Below are 23,969 nucleotides of genomic sequence, written 5' to 3' on the forward strand. Positions count from 1 at the left end.
TCTGTCTGCCTCTCTTCCTAGCTCTGATTTCTCTCTGTCAAATAAATAAAATTTAAAAAAAAAAGTGTCCATTGCTAAAACTATAGTGCAAATATTTAAATGTTTTTCTGTGTTTTTCTATACATTAACATATGCACACATTTCCGAGTTGGGTAGTAGTCAGTATATTGCTCAGGATAGGCAACCTTTATGTTTACACTTAGCAATTCATTATGAATATTTTCTGTGTCAATAGCTTATAGGATTAATATCACACTATTTGATGACTAGGTACTTCATACTGTCAGATCATAAGCTCTTCTGCATTTTTGTCACTTCAAGCAATATTTTGAGTAGTGTCTACAAATATACACAATGATGAATGAACGTGGTTTTGAGCAATGCATATGTAAGTAACATCATTATGTTTTATAGAAGGTAGGATTAGGATACTGATAAAACTAGAAAAATAAGCACAACTGAATAGTGAAGAGTCTATTTGCTGTAAAACTGAAGAATATGAAAAAGGCTAAGTGTGATTTATGTTAATCCTGGTTATAATTTGTCCTCAATAATGTAAATGCATATTTTTTCATAAAATTTATTCTTCTTTTGAGTTGTTATAATTTCAGTCATGTACATTTCTTATGGAGGTGAAATTCACATAAAAGTAACCATTTTAAGTTGTGTGATTCATCAGCATTCAGCACATTGACAATGTTATGTAAACACCACTTAATATCACATTCTAAAATATTTTCATCACCCTAAAAGAAAACTCCAAATATATTAAGCAGTTGATTCCCATTCTCCCTAACCCCTAGTGACAGGCAACTTATCAATTTCCTTTCTATCTCTGTGGATTTTCCTATGCTGATTATTTCACATAGATGGGATAATATAATACGTGACCTTTTGAGTCTGGCTTCTTTCACTTACTGTAAAGGTTTTAAGGTTCATTCATGTTATAGCATATCTCAGTACTTGGTTCTTTTTTTAAATAAAAAATTTTTATTTTTTATTAACATATAGTGTATTATTAGCCCCAGGACTTCGTTCTTTTTTATGGATGAATAATATTCCATTGTCTATACAACATTCATTGATTCATCTATCTGTTGAATGGAATTGCTAGTTACAGGTTACTTGGATTGTCTCATTCTTCTTGAGTCTGTTTATGTAGTTTGTGTGTTTCTGGGAATTTGTCCAATTCATCTATATTGGTAAACAACTATTCATAATATTCTCCTATAATCCTTTATACTTCTAGCATGCAAGATTGGTAGTAATGCTTCCGCTTTCATTTTTGATCTTATTCAGTTTAGTCTTCAGTGTTTTTTCCTAGTCAGTATAGCTAAGGGCTTGTCAATTTTATTGATCTTTCAAAAGAACAAATTTTGTTTTTCTCTCTCTCTCTCTCTTTTTTTTTTTGTTATTGTCTATTTTATTTGTCTCTGATCTAACTTTTATTATTATCTTCTTTGTACTGGCTTTGGTTTTAATTTGTTCTTTTTCTATTTCCTTAAGGTGTAAAGTTAGATAATCAATTTGAGGCCTTCTTTTTTAACATCGGTGTTTACGGCTCTAAATTTCTCTGTGAGCTCTGCTTGTGCTGCATCCCATAAATTTTATTATATGTTTCTGTGCATTCATTTTCATTCATCTGTAGGTATTTGCTGATTTCTCTTTGTGATTTCTTCTTTGATTTATTGGTAGTTTAGGAGAATATTGTTAATTTCTAAACATTTATAAATGTTTGGATTGATTTTTATTTTCATTTCATTGTTGCTGGAGAAACTACTTTGGGTGATTTCAATATTTTTTACATTTGTTTTGCATTTGTTGAGGCTTACTTTGTGGCCTAATATATGGTCTAATCTCTAGAATGTTCCATGTGTCCCATTATTTTTAGGAAAAGGCAAACATTTAACATGTCCTATCAAAATAAATAACCTGGCGCCTAACTATTCTACTTTTATTTTGTACCTAATTCTCCTTAGTCTAATTGCTTATGCCATACTGCTTTCTTTTATGCGCTCAGATTTGCCTAACTTCCTCTCAATAATATAGGCTGCTCTTTCTTCCTGGAATGCTGTTTCCCCCCTTAGCTAAAAATCCACATTATAACCCCTTATTGAACCACATTCTTCTCTTTAATAGAGTATTGCACACTTGAAACAGTACACTTATTTCTGATTATCTTACTAATGCCTATCTTCTCCACCAGTCTGTAAATTGTGAGAGCAGGAACCAAGTTTATTTTGACTATTATTTTGTCTCCAGAAGCTAGTAGGGTTCTTGGCACTATTAAGTTCTCTATAGGTGTTTGTAGAATACATGTATAAATGGAAGTAAAGGATGTGAATCTTCAATCCTCAAATTACAGCAACTATTCCAATTTTATTTAAGTCTGTTCACTAAAGCCAAACAGTCTACAATAAAGAAGGAAGTCTAAATGAGTAAATTAGCAGTTATTATTCAATGCTTTCTTAGAATTAATATACAACACATGTCTGTTCCACTTGGAGGAATGATTTCTTGATGGCACCATTTGCTGAGTTATTTGATATGTTACATTTATTCTTACTGGAAATTTAAATGCCTATAATGTGCAAAGCATTAGACACAGCATATAAAAGACAGTTTGATAGTACATTAAGCATTCAGTTTTTCTCTCCACATTTTACTTCTCCAATCAGAGCATTTATGAGCTATCATCACAGCTAATATAAAGGGGATGATTTTTTGGATTTCTTTGAAACTGAAAAATCCATAATCTTATATTTGTGCCACAGAATACAAAGATATATCTAGGAAACACTTTACAGATAATCTAATTAATTTACAAATAAGAAATGTAAGGTTTAGACTGATTAAGTAATTAATTGAAGTCACAGAGCTGGGAATTTAATCCCAAACTTCCAAAACCCTTAAGAAGGCTTATTCCATTATAATGTGTTGCTACATCATATTTATCAATTCATTAAATGCATATTTATAAGAAGTTTGCTTTCCTTATATTAAAAATAATGCAGGTGCTTCTGGTTTGAGCCACGAGGCAGTAATGGATATCAGAATTATCTTCTAAATATAGACCATTATGAAATGACCATATTCAGGCATTGGAGGAAAGGCAGTATAGGGCTGGGGTTCTTGGAAGATGGGAATCCAGACAAGTTTTACAAGTACCTGGTTTTCTTACTGGGGATTCTCTGGAAGTCATGCCACAGGGAATTTGAGTCCAGAGTCCAGTGGCAATACTGGGTGGAGTCAGGGCCACTGAGGGGCTGCAATGTGAGGAATATGATGTAAAAGAAGGTGTCCAGAGGACGAGTTCTGTATAGGAGTTTCCTTGAATCTTTACCCAAATACTAAGTGCTACATACATGGGATAAGACTGGAGTCCAGCAGGGAAGACCTACTAGGGGCTGGCAGGGTCCCACAATGCTGACAGACATTAGAGAGCTGCTCTGCCATAGTGAACACCACAGGTATCCGGTTGAGAGCACAGCAAGGCCAGGGCACGGAGCTATACTCGTTACAGAATAAAGAATGTTCTAGACCTGCCTAAAAATAGGCAGCTGATCAACCAGTAAATTAGTTAAACACAGTTCAATATTGTTTTAAGGAAATGAACATAAACTCTCTGTAACCTAATATCTACAATTTTCAGAAAGCCATAGAAAATGACTATACTAAGAGATGTTTGAATTATAAGGTAGGGCTTCTGAACAGTTATTATTGGCGGGACCTGGGTGGCTTGTAGTTTAAGCGTCCGACTCTTGGTTCAGCTCAGGTCATGATCTCAGGGTTGTGAGACTGAGCCCTGAGTGAGGCTTCCCACTGGGCATGGAGTCTGCTTAAGATTTTCTCTGTCCCTTCCACACCTCTGCTCTGTCTAAAAATAAATAAATAAATAAGTAAATAAAACGAAATCATTATCATCAATATATTCAAGGTTTATGGGAAAGGGGGATAAAAAAGAATGACAGATAGGGACTCAGCACAGAAATTCACATTTAAAAGAAGAACCTATGAAAATTCTGCATCAGCAAAACAAAATATCTGAATTCAAAATTTTTTCTGACAAGCTCAACACTAAATAAATAGTACAGAAGACAGATTAGTGGGATTTGAGATGGGGTAAGAAAAACAATAAAAAGAAAAATGGCTGGAAATGTCAGTGGCACATTATCTAACATATTTGTGATTGGAGTGCCGGAAATAAAGGAGAGAAAATTGGGGTAGAAAAAAATATTTATAGAAATAATGACTGAAAAGTTTCATATTTAATGAAAAACATAAACCTGTGAAATTGAAAAGCAGAAAAACACAAAGCAAACCACATCATTTCAGACTGATGTTAAACCAGAGACAAAAGATAATCCTAAAAACAGAGAAAAAAGCCACATTGATATGTGAAATAAGGGAACAATGATAAAAATAACTGCTGAACACTCATCAGAAGTAGAATGATCAGGAAGAAAGTAGAATGACTCCTTTAAAATGGCATTATTAACCTAAAATTCTCTATCTTGCAAAAATGACTTTCAAAAGTGAAGTTAAAATAAGAGCATTTCAGATAAGCAAAGGCTGAGATCATTTGTCTTTGGGAAACCTGCACTATAAGAAATCCAAAAAGAAGTTGCTAAACCTAAATCACCTAAGGGAAATTATAACAAATTGAGACTTGGATCTATAAGAAAGAAGTAAAGAGCACTAGAAATGATAAATATGCAAGCAAATACAAAGTAACCCTTTTCCTTATTTCTGACTGTCTTTATAGGAAAATTGACCATTTAAAACAAATATTAAACATTATTCTGGAGTTTATAATATAGACAGAGATAAAATACACATATGAGAGGCAGCAGAAAGTTCACTGCTGTAAGTTTTAAGTTACAGCAATATTATGAATTAAAGATGAACTATAATAAGTTAAATATGCATGTTGTAATCTCTAGAACAATCTAAAAATTGGAAGCCAAGAAGTATAGCTTAAAAGCCAATAGATGTCATAAAATGAAATATTAGAAATTATTTCAGGGGTGCCTGTGTGGCTCAGTCAATTGAATGGCCAACTCTTAATTTTGGCTCAGGTCATGGTCTTGGGGTCCTGTGATCAAGCCCTGGTTTGGGTTCCACACTCAGCGAGGAGTCTGCTTGAGGATTTTCTCTCTCCCTTTCCCTCTGCCTCTCTCCCTGCTCTCTCTCTCTCTCTCTAAAATAAATAAAGAAATCTTATAAAAAATTGTCAAAGGAAGGCAGAGGAAAGAGAAAATAATAAATAAATATAAAATAAATTTAAAAAGAGAAAGATAGCAGACTTAAAACATATAAAGGCATATAAAAATCACATTGAATACAAATGAGCTAAACATGCCATTTTAAAAACAGTGATTATCATACTAGATAAAAAAGTGGGACAATTAAATGCTATTTGAGGGGTGTCTGGGTGGCTCAGTCACTAAGTGTCTGCCTTTGGCTCAGGTCATGATGCCGAGGTCCTAGGATTGAGCTCTGCATCAGACTCCTTGCTCAGTGGGGAGCCAGCTTCTCCCTCTCCCTCTGCTTGCTGCTCCCCCTACTTGGGCTCTCTCTCTCTTTCTCTATATCTGTCAAGTAAATAAATAAAATCTAAAAAAAAAATGTTATTTGAAAATATATATGCTTTAAATAAAAAGACACAAATTGATTGTCAGGAGTGAAAGGACAGAAAAAATACCATGCAAAAACCAGCCATAAAATTTTGGACTGATTTTATTTTTTTAAGACAAATTAAAATTCAAAACAAGAAAAATTTCTAGAGCTAGAAAGATATTTCATTATTTTAAAAGGATCTATGAGTGAAAAAAGAAAAAAAATCCTAAATGTGTAAGCACGTAATAAGATATGCAAACAGGTGTGAAGAAAGCTTTGGTAGGTCTATGAGAGACAAATTCAAAAACATGATGGTAGAGCTTTTTGTACCCTGTTCTCAGTCATGAATGAAATATGTAGATAAAATATTCAATAAATAATCTGAGAATCTGAACCACACCACCTACACCTTGACTTAACTGAAAATTGTCCAACTCTATATATTTTTTCTAGTTTACAAAGATACATCATTATGCTAGGACATAAAACATAACTTAGTAAATTAAAAATGATTGAAATCATAGAGGCTTTGTTCCCTGCTTGTAGCAAAATTAAAATAAATGCAGTAAGAGAAAGATACCTGGAAAATTACAAATACCTGATAGTCAAGTAACACAATTCTAAGTACTCTATGGTCCAAGGAAGAAATCACAAGAGAAATTAAGAACATATTTTGAGTTGAGAATTAAAACTCAATCATGTCAAAATTTGAATTTATATTTTAAAATGATTAAAACAAAAAATATTTAAAATAAATTATCTTAACAATCTAGGAGAAGAGCAAAATAACTCAACATATGTAGAAGGGAAAAGTAAGGATAAGAGGAGAAACTGCCAGGGTCCTCTTTAGTGGTTCACGCAACCCCTATCCTCCGTGTCTTTGTGTTCTGTCTGGGCCACTTTGGTGAGTAGATTCAATCAAATATGAGAAGATCCCTAGTCAGAGGTCTCTGGACACAGTTGATCATCTATTTCTACCCTTCCTTTTGGACTTTCAAATATAGGAAAAAAACTGACTCTAAACACTCCGTTTCTTTAGGACCACACTGTCAACCACAAGACTGTCCTGCCAAGGATTACCTCCACAAGGCAGGCAAAGCCTAAAACCCCACATCTTTCTGTCTACAGCTAGCCCATTGACTCCTGCTGGGATCAGGGCCTGTAAGCACTGGAACTGACCTGAGGTTGGAGAGGGGTGATTGTCTCCTTCCCAGATGCCCTGGTGCTGAAGGACTACAGTCCAGGTTTCCTAGGCCCCAGTTCTGCAGTCTTGTTAGTTACCTTATGGATTTTGAGACATTAGTGCCCTGGTCCTAGGCATGGGAGAGTCAACAATAAGATAGTTATTAGCTAAGTTATCCTTCCTAGATCCAGCAATGAGGTACCTTAATTTATACCTGAAAAGTGAATATTAATGTTTAATGAATTATAAATAATAATTTAGTATACTAAATTAATGTGATTATACATGAACATAGTAAATCAATGAATCTAATGTTAAATCAGTTGAGCACAAGTACTGTTTTAAGGGACCTTTAAGGAGAGACATGAAATGTAGAAGTTCCTTCCAGGAAAGGTCACTGAGGAAGATACTTGTGAGCAGGAGGAGTCCAAGGTTTCTCCAGTCATCCCGTCAGTGAAATTATCATCTACTCATAAAGCAGTCCTGACTACTTTTGTCTAAAGGTGGGCATCTTCACACTTGGGGCCCACACATTCACATTCCTACTCTTCTGCATAGGCTCAGGGAAGCCCTCCAGATGAGGGGTGCACTGTGAAGACCTCAGGGCCCTTACATCCACACAGAATTGGCCCTGCTTATGTGCCCCTTTGTCATGAAGACCTACAGTTTTAGGCCCTAGAAATATTTTATGGGGAGTACAGAAGATGCCTCGGGTTAGTCTGGATCCCCATGATGTAGGAAAATCCCATTGGGAGAAGATGTGTCTTGTTTGGCTGAAAATATAAACCGAATGAGACTTACACTGAAAGTTGTCTTCAGGGAAATGGAGGTGGCAGAGCTCTCCATGGAAATAGAAAATACTGCTAAATGAAATGAATATTAGGAAGACAAAATAATTCTATTGGGATGATAAAGAAGAAATAGTAGTCTAGGAGTCTGAACACCTGAGCTTGAATTTTTTTGGCTAACATTTGACAAGTTACTTTATCTCTGTGATCCTCCCTTTCTTCATTTGCAAATTGAGACACTGGTCTACATTAAGTGTTCCAACTCCCCCAGGTCCATGGGGAAATGACTCTATGATGGTTAAGTTCTGCTCCGTTTGACAATAGACAAAACAATCTCCTTAAGTGACGGTGGGATGGGTGACTGTACATCATGCAAGTTTTTAGTGTTTATTCATAAATTGAATTTAATGCCTTAAAAGTGATGGCATTAATTTCCAATTACGTTTATGTCCAGATGGTGTTTAGATTTTTTTTCTAATATCAGCTGGAGATAGAGAATGTGGCCTCTGCCCCCACCCTATCCCCTAACCCCTATAGTTTTGGAAAGAAGGAAAACAGAGTATTTTGCAAACCTTAAAATTCTGATTTATGTTTTGACACTACAGGAATTTCTCCAGCCTGAGTAAGAATTTGTTTAATATAAGGGAAGCCTCAGGGGACATTCCACTATATGTGACCATGTCTTAGGAATCTATATATACCCAAGCTCAGAAACTTCATTTTGAAGAAATTTTAGTTTGTCTTATCCTATAAGAAAGAACCACAATTAGCCTCTCGAGAGTGGGCAGTCTTCCCCAGCTTCACACTGCTACAACACACTTCCCACCCATTGTTTCCTTGCTGTGGAGCTTCTCTGGCACCATGGCCGTGGGTGCTGTTAGGCTTTTAAGCATGTGTGACTGTGGAGTCACCACTGAGTCACTGATTAATGTGACCAGCCCCCAATGGACAATTCTTCCCCTTTCTTACCTTGGGGAAGGCAACCTCAGATATATTTCATATAGTCATGCAAGATGGAACAACCCATAACAGGAGATAATTCCATTAATCCTTATATTAGCTTTACCCCCTTCCCATATTTCAGTCCCCCAATCTTATTTCTGCTTCCTATGAATCACTTTCTTAAATAACTTACATGTGTAAAACCTTCCTCTTGGGATCTGTCTATGGGAGACCTCAATGTTATTAAAAAATCTAAAATATTTCATTGACACAGACATCTTTATCATAATATTCCAGCTGTCCATCTGAAACTTCTGCTCTTACTTAGGCCCTGATAATGACAAAAAGTGAAACTCATAATTCCCTGAGACAATGGTTGTCCTTTGAGGGGTGGGGGCATTAGTTGTTAATTGTTGAGTGGGAATGAGGAAAAGTGGATACAAAAATCTTTCATTCAAAATTCAGATGCCTTCCTTTCAGATATGCCTGATTTTCCAACATTTATTTAATACAATTAAATCATGGTTGCACATCTTAGTCACAAACTTAAAATGAAGATGGGCATTAGTTCTTTCTGAGACCTTTCAGAACAGGAAGCTTGAGTGTCCTTATAAGTAGGAGGCAAAAAAATTCATTATGCCAAATAAAGGCATAATTCTAAAACAAGAATTAACAAGTATTTCTATTCTGTCATTTTCTCCTTAGGTATTTTTAAGTAAAAGACAGAAAATATCATAGTTAAGAGATTAAAAAATAGAATGATACAAATGCTATCAAATTACAGAAATTTTAGGATACAAGACAATGTATTATATAGATGTAGATATGTAGTAAAAGTGATGGTCTTTTAAAATAAGGTAAGCTGAAAAATGGAACACCATTTACCCAAATAATTCCCACCATAGTTTGTCATTTTCCTAAATTATCTCAGCTGTACTTTATCGATACTGGGGCATTGGAATCCCATTTTCATGAGTTCAGCCTTTAAAAAAATATCTTCATGTCAATGGAGATTTTGAGGTCTTGGATAAAAACTATTCAGTTACTCAGCAAAAAATCTATACAAATATTATGTGTGTGGGTGTGTGTATATGTTTATGTGTGTGTGTAACACAGCAGTTGGCAAATATAGCCCATGGGACAAATTCAGCCAAATCTGATATTTGTATGGCCCACCAACTAACAATGAATTTTACAGATGTTCATTAACAATCAATATGACAATAAAGAATATTAACTTTTCTCTTTGTTTTAAAGATTTTATTTAAAAAAAAATCAAAGATCTTCATGGCACAACTTCTTCCCAGCAAAGATGTGTTTTGTTATGCCAACTGCACAACAACCAATAAATCAGGCAGGGGAGGAAGAGCTTCTGATTTTATACTTAAAAAAAAAAAAAAAAAAAGGGACCACTTCAAAAAAAGTCAGAGGATACTTAAGAAAACCTTTCAGAGTAATGGCCAATACAGCTGTTTTATATTGGCATCCCGTTTCCTGCCTTCTAATCACTGCACACACACAGGATAGAGCTAAGAAATAGTGTCCCAACACAAAGGATACCAAAGAGGTAATTTACAAGAATGCAGAAGTTCTTACTCTGTGAAAGACAAATACCATATGATCTCACTCATATGTGGAATTTAAGAAAGAAAACAGATGAACATCTGGGGCCAGGAAAAAGGTGCAGAGAGGAAAACAAACCATAAGAGACTCTCTCTCTCTCTTTTTAAAAAGATTTTATTTATTTATTTGAGAGAGAGTGAGAGAGAGCATGAGGGGGAGAAGGTCAGAGGGAGAAGCTGATTCCTTACTGAGCAGGAAGCCCAATGTGGGACTTGATCCTGACTCCAGGATCATGACTTGAGCCAAAGGCGGTTGCTTAACCAACTGAGCAATAATAGAGTCACCATAAGAGACTCTTAATGATAGAGAACAAACAGGATTGATAGAGGGATGGAATAGATGGGCGGTGGGTATTAAGGACGGCACTTGTTATAATGAGTGCTGGGTGTTCTTTGTAAGTGATGAATCACTGAATTCTACTCCAGAAACCAATATTGCAGGATATGTTAACTGGCTAAAATTTTAATTAAAAAAAAAAAAGCTGTTACTCTATAAACCCTTGCCCCTCCCCCTCACCCAGTTGGGTCTTTTTTTATTTTTTCACACTTCTGTGGTGACTTCTTAGGTATCATGGGAAAAAACCCTCTCCATATGTGTTCTAAAAGGCTCTTGAGTGGCATGTCAGAGTCTTCTGTGTTCACCTTCAGTTTCTTACAAGGTCTGATGTGTTTTAATATGTCCAGCTTCCCTCTATACCCTTCCTCCCCCTCTCAAAAGAAAAAAATCATTAGGCCTAAGTTTCCCATTCATATTCCAACCCCTTGCCCATGTGATTACAAATTGCATCTCTTGCACATCTTTTGCTTTTAGCTTCTGCACAAATTCAATATGGTAGCCTCCACTGTATTCTAGGGCATACACGTTAAGACCAGTAAATATCCAGCATAAGGGGCAGAAAGGAAGAAGGTCATCATCCACACAGTCCAGATCTTTTCCCTATGTTGAGAAACAATTTTAAATGTGGCTTTATCTTCCTCTAAAATTTACCATTGTATTTATTCAGGCCATCACCTTGATAAAGTTGCTAGAGCCAAGAAGGGTTATGTGTACCCATGACACCAGGTGAGAAAGACTTGTGAATCTATAAAGGTAGGGGAATGGAATGAAGACTTCAGGCCTTAAATTAAGTTGGAAGAATTTTTCCTAATTCCTGTTATTCAAATCTGTTGGGTGAGAGTGCCAGGAAGAAGCATCCCAAGGAGATTGACAGCCACAATCACTGGTAAGCCTGCCAGAGGTCCAAGAGGTGAAGCAAATGGCACTAAAGAAATCCCTGACATCATATTAGCACTACTGACAGATGTACTGCCACCCACCCACACTTCCCACATGCTAGTTGAGCTCATTCAAGTCTGGTCCTTCACAACAGGGTGGAAATAGAGGTGCTCAATGGCCTTTCCTGTGGTGAGCCATGACCTGAAGTCAGATTGCCAAAGCTTGTCCAGGAAATCCAAGACCTCAGGGCTGACGAGGTTCTGGTTTGCATTGTAGAAAATGTGTTCCCATCACGTATAGGAACATCTGCCTAAGATATCATTGAAAGGTGGATCTAATTCCATGCTATATTTGTCAGTATAGTCATACAACATATGTAATCTGACTCTAGAACCTTGGCTATGTTCACTGGCTGATTATAATTATGTCCATGGAATAATGGCTACTTCTAGAGGACCATACTTGCCAGAATACAACCCAAGCTCCACATATCCAACCTATGTATAATTGTACGTCTGATAGTCCAAAGTAGCTCAAGACCCTTGAAATATCAGGAAGCAACTAGGACATTAGATTCTCGAACAGATGGTAAAACTCAGCCAAACCCCAGTCTATTCACTGTAGCTTTCTGTGCTCACAACCAGTCATGGCATTATGAACCTTCATTTCTCTGTGTGTAATTCCCACGCTGTGACAATACTACAGAGCCTTCGGAATCTCACACATGTAAAATCAAGTATCATAGTCTGTTAACTTCTAGTACCATTGCTTGAATACTGTCATTCACATGTTCAAAAACAGAAGTAGGTTTTCGTGACACGGGGTGTTTCACAATGTCTGCCAGTGTAATGATTTTGGGATCACCTCATAAACTCTCCAGAATTTTTATTTCACACTTGATTTTCTTTGTCTTTATTGGATTGAGAAAGTTTTTTAAAAATTTATTTATTTATTTGTGAGAGACAGAGAGAGAACACAAGCAAGGAGGAGGGGCAGAGGGAGAGGGAGAAACAGACCCTTCACTGGGCAGGTAGCCTGACAAGGGCTTGATCCCAGGACCCTGGGGTCATGACCTGAGCCAAAGGCAGATGCATTTTTTAAAAGATTTTATTTATTTATTTGTTAGAGAGAGTGAGAGTGATAGAGGACAGGCAGTGGGGGAGGAGCAAAAGGAGAAGCAGACTCCTTACCAGCAGGGACCCCAATGTGGGCCTCAGTCCCAGGACCCTGGGATCATCATCTGAGCTAAAGACACTTAACCGAATGAGCCACCCAGGTGCCCTGGATTAAGAATTTTAACAACTTCTTCATTATTTGCAATGTCAATGTTGGCACGGATCTGACATGTTAGACAGGATGGCCAACAAAGCTGGACTTGACGTTTGGAGATCTGGTCATCTCCAGGTTCAGAAGCTTCTGTGGGTAAGACCTTGTTTCAGACCTGTTTTCTTCACACTTTTGTGGAAGCAGCAGCAGAGTTTCTGGAAACTTAGTTTTGAACCTCAGTTAAGTTAGCTTTCCTTCTATTCCCAAGTCACTTTTTTTTTTTTTTTTTTAGTAGATCTGTTTTACAGAAACTAACTCACATATCAACACCTACCTCATGATTGTTCACCTCTCATACTGGCTTCCTCTTCCTAGTTCTTGCCTCAGTGAAAGGTCCCCTTAGTCACTCTGTTGTGCAAATGACACACTTGGTAATTGCCCCCACAGCCAGTCAAGGCCCATCACCTATAGCTCAAATCAGTCTGTGCCATTTCCACTTTGGTTTTCTATTACCATGAGGTGTAGTGACCAGGCATCTTGGTGTGCCCAAGGCAGAGGGGCTTCTCAACATGTGGCCTGTTAACCTTAAAATTGGGATGGTCTTGGGAAGCTGGTCCCCATTTGCTTGAGATAGAGGGGCTTCTGGAGATGTAGTACTCTCAGAGTGCAATCTGGAAAAATCTAAAGCAAGCTGGGGCAAGTTGTTCACCCTAGTTTTAGGACTAAGTGGTTAACTTTCCTGAACCCCCCACCCCTCTTTCCTCTGTTCTCCAAGTTCCATTTTATGAATGTGTCATCCTTTTTTGTCAACTCAGGGCCTTTATTTATGCTTTTTTGGTTCTCTTCCTTTTCCTGCAGATTATCTCTTCCCAACCATCAGATTTTAGCTATATATTATTTCCTTAGAGAAATTCCCCTGATACCCAAGACCAGGGCAGATGTCCTTGTGATAGTCTTTCTTATTATTTGTTCACTTCTTTATGACACCACCTCTTAGAATAGTAATTATGCTATTCAATGTATGTCTCTCTGGCTGAGGTATAAACACCTCAAGTGGGGACCACATGCACATGGGATTCTTTAACATGGTCCCCAGTGCTTGGCACAGTGTCTGCCACAAAGTAAGTGTGCATGAGTTACTTGTTGAATGAGTGTCTCCTTTTTACCATCTTATGGTTATAGTGTCTGTTTCCACAGTCACAATAGTTCCACGGCAAAATGGTCAGATGGCCCTATTTTCTATAACATATATTTAATTAAATCATGTTTCAAGTACCTGGAATAATTGGCCCCTCCCTTTGTTTGCACTACAATTCTTTCAGCAAATCAAACTGAATGATCCAATCCTCCTTCCCAAGAATTACATTCTAGGGAAAACTATGGGCACAGAAATGTCTGTAACCATGTGAGCTGCTATCCATTATGTAGCCCATTTTTTTAATCCTGTGTGCATTTTGAAGCAAGACTTTGAACTTCAAGAAGTCTGAAAAATAGACCCACTCCATCACATATCAGTAAAATAATATTTTACCAATGATCCCATGGATTCATAAAGAAGAGGAATCATACTGCAAACCTCATAGCAGGTACTCAAGGAACTATTACAAGAGATGGCTCTATTCTTCTCCTCTAGCTGTCCCTCTCTCTTTCTCTCTCTTTTTTTTTTTTTTCCAAAGATTTTATTTATTTATTTGACAGAGAGAGAGATCACAAGCAGGCAGAGAGGTAAGCAGAGAGAGAGGGGAGGCAGACTCCCCACCGAGCAGAAAGCCTGATGCGGGGCTTGATCCCAGGAACCTGAGATCGTGACCTGAGCTGAAAGCAGAGGCTAAACCCACTGAGCCATCCAGGCACCCCTAGGTGTCCCTCTCTTGATGTCATTTTCCTCACCCCTTTCACCTGTCAGTGTGGCCTCTAAAATCGTGTTGCTTCAGGATAATTCGGGGCCTGCCCATTGTCTGTATACCTCTCACAACAAAGCAAAAACCCCAACCTGGGCCTGTAAGTCAGTCTCTTGTGCCTTAAGCACAGCCTTGGGATGTCTGATTTCATTTCCTTCCCACACTCCTCCTTTTTGGGAAACTATACTTTTACACCCATATACATAAGCCCACAAAGAGTCTTAAGGCAGTAATTATGTCATTAGAAAAGGCAACAAGTATCTATCGAGGGAAGACAGGTGGAAGACTTCGGTTATTATTTTAATCAAAATTGAAAAAAAAATCCAAGGGAAATTGTGCTAGAGTTTTGGTCAATAAGATGCTAGTAGCAATTTCTCTGCCAAGGAGGCTCTTCCCTCATGAGCACAGAGTGCTTTACCACATGCTGCTTGATGGAACCCAGCTGTACCCCTGTGCAATGGGGCAGGCAGAGAGGTGGTTCTGTGGACGAATGGAGACCTTTTATCATCAGTTGTGCCTCAGAGGCTGCAGCTGGAGAAAACTGGCTGCAGGTTCTCAGAGCCCAACTGAGCTAATGGGGCAAAGAAAGGCAGAGGAGCCATCAAATACGCAAGAACTGCGAAAATATGAACAGAGCACTAGTCAGTTCCAGCACCTTTCAGAAAAGCCCTGTGCATGAGAAAACACATTGTCATGAGTCGACTGACGTCACAATGCTACAGATCCTACTCTGGTTCTCTTTGCTGCTTTCTCTGTTGACTAAAAATAACTGGTCTTGGAAGAATCCTAGAGCCCAACAACGTCAGGGCTGGCAGGGAACTGGCAAATCATCTGGCTCCTCTCCTTCACTTGTTAAATAATGAAGCCCAAGCTTAGAGGGGTTTAGACCACTTGCTGAAAGGGAAGTCACTTGGTTCCTTGCAGATAATGAAAACAACAGTCCTTCTGGTTGCTAGCTAATTGAAATCCAATCTTCAACACTACTCAATAAGGAATTTCCCCTAACATATATGGATTTATAGTCTAGAAAAGCAACACGATCAATGGTGTCCATTTTTTAAAACGAAAATCAGAGCTAAGTGAATTTTAAAATAAAGAGTTGATTAAAAATAGACAGTGGAAACAGTTGTAGTCATCACTCTGCTGTTAATGGCTTGGAAACTTAAAGTGATTTTTAATCATTTATTTCTTTCCCAGAGGTTTTTATGTCTATCTTTAAATAAACAGCAGGATTTAATCAGTGGAGTTGGATGGGCAATTTCTCTCTTGAGAATTAGCCAGTATTGAAGCTCACTGGATTTCATAGTTTCCAAACACAGCCTGTTTCAGTGGCCCTTGTATTCCTAGATATTCCTCAAGTAATTGTGGATAGCCATATGTTTGATCACAAGTTAGACTACTAAAGTCAAATTTGAAATATGTTGACCTCCCTTTAAAAGTGTAAGGGAACATATTGACCCCAGAAGATGTGACATCACAGAGCTCTCGTCTTTTACACAGCTGCTCTGCTGAAACAGTTCCATATGGGGACAGCCATATAGAAGCCTGGGGGGACTGAGCAACACAGTAAATTCATTCAGCACGGGAAGACCGTTTATATTAAGCACCCATTTTAAGAAGCAACACATTCCTTTCTTCAAAGACTTCGAGGGTCTTTAACAGCTCCAATCCTTACCGTTGTCTCTCTTAACACTCTGCTGGGCACAGAGCAAGACCATAATACACATGGACTGTCTGATCAGAGACCTACAACTTAGTGTGCTGTAGACTTTTCCTACCTTCTCCTATTCCATCTACATAATAGTCCTGAGGTGAAACAGAAAATGTGTTGTCATCACCATGTTACAAATGAAGATGTGGATGCAGAGAGATTGGGCATCTATGCTGTGGTTCAAGGCTGCATACTTACAGGGGTCCTGATCTCTCTGTATTACCGTCACACCACAAGTCAAAAGGGAAGTGGTAGGGGTCTTACTTTGTATTAATTGGGTGAACAATTAGCAGGCAAAATGGTTTGGTTATTGGCAGAAACTGAGAAAAAGTCTATACTGCTTCATACTTCCTTCCTCAGAGACAAGAGTCTCTGCAGACTGTAGTCTCACCAGTGATGCTGGGCCACAGGTCTCCTGGCTATTCTAGAAGCATCTGTCTTAACTAGGCTCCAGAGCCTGGGTTGTCAGGGTTCTAGGTTCCCTGGTATAATGTCAGGAAATGAAGATGGATATTCCAAACAAACAATTGGACCTCACACCTCTAAGGATTTCTTTAGTTTCAACATCTTATGCCCTCCAATACTTTTCTTCCTTTGCACATGCCCCCAGACACCAGAGTGTCACCTGTTTGTCTCCAGGGCTAAGAGCAAGGTCTTTTGGCTTCAAGGTCAGTGCCAATTCAAAGTTCTACAATTAGTGTGCTGGAGTATAGTTTAGTATAAAGTTTGAACCTAGATTTGAAGTATGCTCTGTCACTTACCAGCTGTGTGAATAGGGGAAATTGCTTCTCTTCTCTAAAGCTGCCATTTTTTTCATACTTAAAATGCCAAATGAAACTTGTTGAGAGAATTAAGTGAGAAATGTGAAAAACAGTGTGCACATACAGAAAATTTATAAGTGGTAGCCTGGTAGCTAATAGTGCAATTGCTAATATTGCCTTTCCTGGCTTGTGTTCAGCAGAAGAGGGAGCACATGCCTAAAATTCCCTGAAATCTTGCTGGACACAAAGCTGATGGAAAGTAGGGAGTACACCCTCCTTAACAGAGATGGGCAGAAATCAGTTCATCAGCAGTGTTCTCCCTCAGTCCTGCTCAGTGCTGCCACAAAGGTGAAATCAATTACAGAGGGAACACAGGAGAGAGAGAAAGAGAGATCCTAAAATCCAGCATGTGTCCTGCACAGCCTCCCCCTCCAAATGAAATCTGCATGCTTTTCCATGTTGTGTGTGCATGGAGGCTGACCTCTTTGGGTTGCATCAACTTGGCTTCCTTACTCCTTTGAAACAAGTGAATGACAGCACCCACATCAGACATTCATTGGGGAAAACTCAGGGAAATGACCTCGGTAGGACCAGTGTGGGTGCCTCATTTTCCGTCCATTCTCAAGCAATATACAGAAGTCTAATATGGTTAGACATTGTTATACAATCTTAGGTTGTGGCGTTTTTCGCTCCATGATTAGGGAAGCACAGATCTCTTCACCGTGATTAGGGGCTGCACAATGTGGCAAACACTTTGACTCTAGTGTTTTCCTTTCAACTGAGTGTTTGAGTGTGTGAGAAGAGCACCAGCTTTGGGGGTCAAATCCGTGACGTTGTCCAGGATATGTGGCCTCAGACATGGGCTATAGCAGCTTTCCATGGAAGTTAGAAAGAAACCTATTATTTTGCTTGGATATCAGTCCGCAGGATCACTCTTGGACACCTGAACTTTACCTCTTGTTAATTTCTGGTTGTGTTTGTAGCAGTGAGAGGCTACAAAAGGGACAGACAGAAAAGAGGGGACATATTTCCCATCTCCCTGGGGCATCTTCAGTCTGGCCACGGCCCTCCTTCTTCTACCTGGTCCTCCTACGGTGATAACCTGTGGCATCTCAGCCCTTTCTCTTGCCCCTAAGAACTTAGAATGATGTTAGTTCTGGTAACTTTCACCACCCTCTTCTTGGGCTTCCCACACTGTTGGGATTAGTCCTGCCATTGAACTTCTTGTATTCAGTCATGTGAATGACCATCTGTTTCCTGCTACAACATTTCCTGACATGGAAAAATGTCTAACTTATTTAAGATGTGAACATTGTTTGTTTTAGTCACTTGAATCTATATGAGTCTCTCTATACCATCAAAATTTCTCAATATTTTTAGATGCATCTTTTACTCTAAAGAGAAAAATATAAGAAGGAATTTGAACTTATGTTACAAAGACAAATGACTCAAAATGTTCTCCTTTGTCCTATTTCACTATCTTAAGAGTGATTAAAAAAAAAAAAAACACCCAATAAGTGTTACTGGAATTCCATAGCTTGCTGTGTAATCAAGGCAAGTGTAGAAATAGGAAAGTTCCATTATTAGAGCAAAATCTCTCAAGTGGTTCCATTGCCCAAAATGACTCATTTAGACCTGTTACAGTTCTTTGTTTTTGTACCATACTCTAAGCAAGTACAAATAAAAATAGCCAAGGAGGAAGCTTACGTATAAGCTCTGGTACTAGGGTTTTTCCATGGGAAATTGATTTATTCTTCACAAGTCTATAAATTTAATTTATCCCCATGACTTCCTGTATTGATACAAATGCCATGGATTCAGGGAAGGCTTAAGCAGACATGTCTGGAAAACATTTCCCATTTTTCTTTCTCAATTAGATGAGCTAAAATTGCATTACAGACTACTCTGCTCTGAAAGACCATAAATATATCTAATACTCACCGTCTGGAGAAATATAAAATTGTGCAGGCAGCTGACCTCCCGACCCTGGCTTGTAATTTTTTCACATCTTCCAGTGAAGCCAGTTTTCCCCACAGTCGTCGTTAGCTGAGATCTGAAGAGACTGCCTCTGGCTGTCTATTTTTATTTTACATGACTGAAGAAGGGGTTGATTTCCTTTTGTCCACTCATATATGAATAATAAGGTTTTAACTTGGTTCACCAAACTTATGGAAACTGGGTTTTAGAGCTGATTTTGGAAAAATCATTCATTTGGTTATCATTCATTCATTATTGTCAGGAACTCTCTGTGAACATACTAGCTTCTCTTAATATGATTGCAAAGGAAATAAAAGAAGACAAAGTAAAAATGAATAATCCATCTCTAAACATTTGAGAGTGTGCCAAATACTGTGTTTTGTGCTGTGTTGGGAAATGAGCGACACAAAAAAGAATTAAAAACTATATCTGCATCTGCAGGGGTGTGGCATCCCATGGGAAAATGAAGCGGTAGAATCAATAAGATGCCACTAATCAAAATTGTGGCTTTATTCCAGTAAAAACATGAAATACTTCTCAGTGAATTTGTTATTTAAAATTTTGTTACTTTTCCACTGTCAATTGGAACAATTGCTTGAATTCCAGGTCTTGCTAGTGAGCACCCTGGGTAGAGGGCTGGTTTTACTCAGTATTTTTATGTCTTGGTCATCTTTGGACCATCAGAAGACTCTATATGTCCTAAAAGAAGCTTGTCCTCAGTAAAACTGCTCACAGATTTTGATGAGTACATCCGGTACTCATTGGTGTTTATTGGGGGTACCAGTTTACAAGGGTCTTTGAAAGGAGACAGGGGAACATAACATCCAAGAGCACAGATTCTAGAAGAAGATATACTGAGTGTGAAAGTTTTTTCTACCACATGGTAATTGTGTGGAATTTGGCAAGTGACTTAACTTTTCTGGGATTCAGTTTCTGTGCATGAAAAGTGTAAATAATAACAGGACCTATGCTAGAGCTTGTAAGGCATTTAATATGACCTCAGATAGTAGTCACTGAATATCAGCTGTTACTATTGTTAGCAGAATTTTCTGAGGCTACGGGACACTAAAAACTTGTCTATGTCTAAACAGGTGTTTGGTAAGCTGACAAAGTGCCTGAAAAATCACATGGTGCTGTTAAATTTTTCATTTTACATACACTGAAATATTTCTCGAAAGTACTTCAAACACTTAGTCTTTTTTTAAAAAAAGATTTTATTTATTTATTTTTGCGAGAGAGATTGAGAGAGAGAGAGAGAGTAAACAAGCAGGGAGAGGGGTAGAGTGAGAAGCAGATTCCCCACTGCGGGACTGGATCCCAGGACCCTGGGATCATGACCTGATCCGAAGGCAGATGCTTAACGACTGAGCCACCCAGGTGCCCCAAGAACATTTAGTATTATTTAAGATAAGAATATACTTATCTTTATATAGTGAAGAAGAAAATTATAATATTTCTGCTCAGTGAGTCAGTACAGAAAAAAGTAAATAAATAGACAATATAGAGAGGGAATCTCTAAGGAAATGCTCATGGGATCTGACATAAAGTGGCTTAGGCAGGGGGATGATGAGGGGTGTAGGCAGGTCCTTTAACATGATGTCCATGAGGGAATGACAAATAAAAATTGAGAAAAATCAATACTGTAACCCCAGTAGTTAGTCCTGAAATACATTATTTTCAATAAATTCTTGTTTGATTAAAGATTGATAGTTTTAAGTAGATATTTTCAATAAAATAAAATGCCAATGCTTCCCATTCACTCATCCAAAAAAAATGTATTAAGTCCGTGCATGAGGCACAGTGGATGCAAAAATTAATAGGCTGTGTTTTCCATGACCTTGCAATGCAGGAAGGAGAGACATCACATGGACATGTAGGTCAGGTTGGTCTCCAAAGTGAGGATTTTTAGAAGAATGTGCAATATATTAATGTATAACTAGAAAATAAAAGTAATTTAAATAAATTATGTAAAATATTCAAAATACATTTGACACTGCTTTTTCATTTGGTTCCTATGTCCAGCTGTTGCATATTATGTGATATATCACACAGCCTCTGTACTATGTATCAATGTATTGTAGTATGTATGCCTTGTGATAAACCTTCACAACATGGATGAGGCTTACGGTAGATTCCTCCAAGAAAGCTGCAGACTGGGGATAGTACCAGAACTTCCAGTAAAGCCACAAAAGCAAAAAGAAAGTGGAAGCACCACCCCTCCCCCACTCCTAGTAGGACACTTCATCAGCCTCATTATGGATAAAAACTAACAATGTAGCAATGTCTGCAAGAATTGGATCAAAGGAATTTTAAATAACCAAAAAACCGGTTTGATGTGTATACTTACATCCAATATTATTATCAACGAATCTCACCTCAAGTGTGTTTTAGGTCTTGAGATTTTGATTAATGATAACCGTGTAGATTTACAATTTATAAACTCATAACTTTGAGAAGGTGTGTTTCCAATTACTTAATGATAGAGGCATGTGATCAAGTTTGGAGACCACTGGATTTACATGTTAAAGTTCCAGGGGAGCAGCAAAGGGAGACAGGCTTTATTTTCAACATTCTTTTAATCTGCCTTCATTTTTCAAAAAAAGTATATTCCCCATTTTTTATGTTTTTATTTTTAGTTGAAGTATAGTTGACATCTAATGTTATATCAGTTTCAGATGTAAAATATATGATTTGACAGTTCTATGCATTAACTAGTGCTCACCAAGGTGAATATAGATACCATCTGTCACCATACATTATTACAGTATTATTGACCATATTCCCTATGCTGTACTTTTCATTCTTATGACTTACTAGTTTTTTTTTTTTTAATTTTTTTTTCAAGATTTTATCTATTCACTTGACAGAAATCACAAGCAGGCAGAGAGGCAGGCAGAGAGAGAGGAGGAAGCAGGCTCCCACAGAGCAGAGAGCCCGATGCAGGGCCCGATCCCAGGACCGTGAGATCATGACCCAAGCCGAAGGCAGAGGCTCAACCCACTGAGCCACCCAGGCGCCCCGACTTACTAGTTTTAATAATTGAAAGTTTGTATTTCTTAATCTTCTTCACCTATTTTGCCCATTCCTTCATTCCCTGAAGAGAACTTTTCCCAAAAAACACATACAGATGGCCAACAGACACATGAAAATATGCTCAACATCACTCACCATCAGGGAAATGCAAATCAAAGCCACAGTGACATATCACCTCACACCCATTAGAATGGCTAGTATCAAAAAGACAAGGCACAACAAGTGCTGGAGACGATGTGAAGAAAAAGAAACTCTTGTTCTCTTTTGGTAGAAATCAAACTGGTGCAGCCCCTATGGAAAGCAATATGGAGGTTCCTCAAAACATTAAACATGGAACTACCATACGCCCCAATAATTCCACTTGGGTATTTATCCCAAGAAATGAAAACACAAATTCTAAAACTTATGTGCACCCCTATGCTTATTGCAGTATTATTTACAATAGACAAGATATGGAAACATCTATCAGTAGATGAATGGATAAAAAAGAAGATGCATATACCTATATTAATAATATATTAATATTATTTATTATTCAGTCTTTGTTTAAGGTACTTTAAAACAACTTTATCCTCTTTACATACCTCATTCCATTTGTGCATTGAGAAGTTTTCTTTGTGGTAAGTGTGGAGGGACTATTCCAAAGCATCCCATCCAGTTTTGAAGATTTTACTTCTTAGAGATGATATATTACTCTTAATGGTGGTGCATTGCTCATTGTACAGTTGACACTGCTATTGTCAAAAGATTTAAAAGGTACTGCCATCGCAAAATAGAAATTTTCAGATTTTCTGTTAGTTTTTGTGTTTAGGCCTTACCGCTAGTGTAGAAATATACTGTAATGTGCTGTTAATGTTAATGTAGACATTCTAAGGAGACCTGGAAAATACATCTTGAAATTTCTGAATAGAAGTATCTCTTTAAATATAAATGATCTAATTAAATTTTGGTATGCTTGTTTTTGAGAGCTGTGTCTCTTTTTTTGGTCTGGCAATAGCACGGGGACATTCCTGTCCTTGTATTTTGATAGTATTTATAATTCTCAAAGCATCTTATGCACAGCGTCTTGCTTGGCCTCATAACTGTGCAGAGGAAGGCACAGGGCTCTGAAGTGAGGTTGACCCACTTGTAGTTCTGGTTCTTGCCAGCAAGAGCCCGGTCTGTGAACAGCAACCAACCCCCAGGGTCACTATCCTCATCCCTCAACAGTGATGACAGTTCTACTCCATCCAGGAAGGCTTCATGGATAAATTTTTCTCATATCTATGAATTACCACTCATTAGAAATTATTTAAGGACAGTTATCACTTCTTCTCCATGCAACTGGGCAGGGTTGGTCTGCATGCAGAGGACCTGTGTGCCTGGACAAAGTAGAAGCTAGGCCACAGGGAGTGTAAAAATAACTTAGGAATAAGAGAAGCCCAAGACATTGAAAATATTTGCATGAGGTATTCATTTGAATCTTTCCCTCCTCATTTTGAAAAGAATGCATATTCACTGTATAAAATATGGAAATTAGAGAAAATGTAAAAAGGCGAAAGTCACCCAGTACCCAAAAGCTTTCACTATTAACATTTTAGTGTTTGATCACACTGTACATAAAAATTGTGTTCTGCCATTTTGCTGAATATTATAATATAAAAATTAGTCAATTTTGAACAGCCTTGATAAATATTAATTTTCCAGCTGCATTAATTATCCATTCTATACTTATTATGCAGATAAACCTTTTAAATACTGGTAGAATGTCCTTTTTGTGTCTAAGTTTTCCACCTTATTCTCTTAAAATGGTTTCTCAGAAATGGAATTACTGGGTCACAGGATGTGGACATTAGCCACAGAATTTCAAACTCACTTAGATAATTTGGAGGTGACCTCTTTGGTTTCAAATACCAGTATTTCAAGGAAGATATGAATCTATAATTTAGTACTTTCACTGGGTTTATCATG

The 23,969-nt window shown here is 37.7% G+C and overlaps 1 pseudogene across 1 annotated transcript in view; it reads right to left on the reverse strand.

Moving 5' to 3' along the window:
- The window catches only part of LOC308349088 (WD40 repeat-containing protein SMU1-like), a 178,095-nt pseudogene that overhangs the window by 126,690 nt on the left and 27,436 nt on the right, over positions 1 to 23,969 (reverse strand). The gene's annotated exons all lie outside the window — the stretch shown is intronic.

This window comes from Martes martes, assembly GCF_963455335.1.
Source record: "Martes martes genome assembly, chromosome: 9".
Taxonomy (NCBI): Eukaryota; Metazoa; Chordata; class Mammalia; order Carnivora; family Mustelidae; genus Martes; species Martes martes.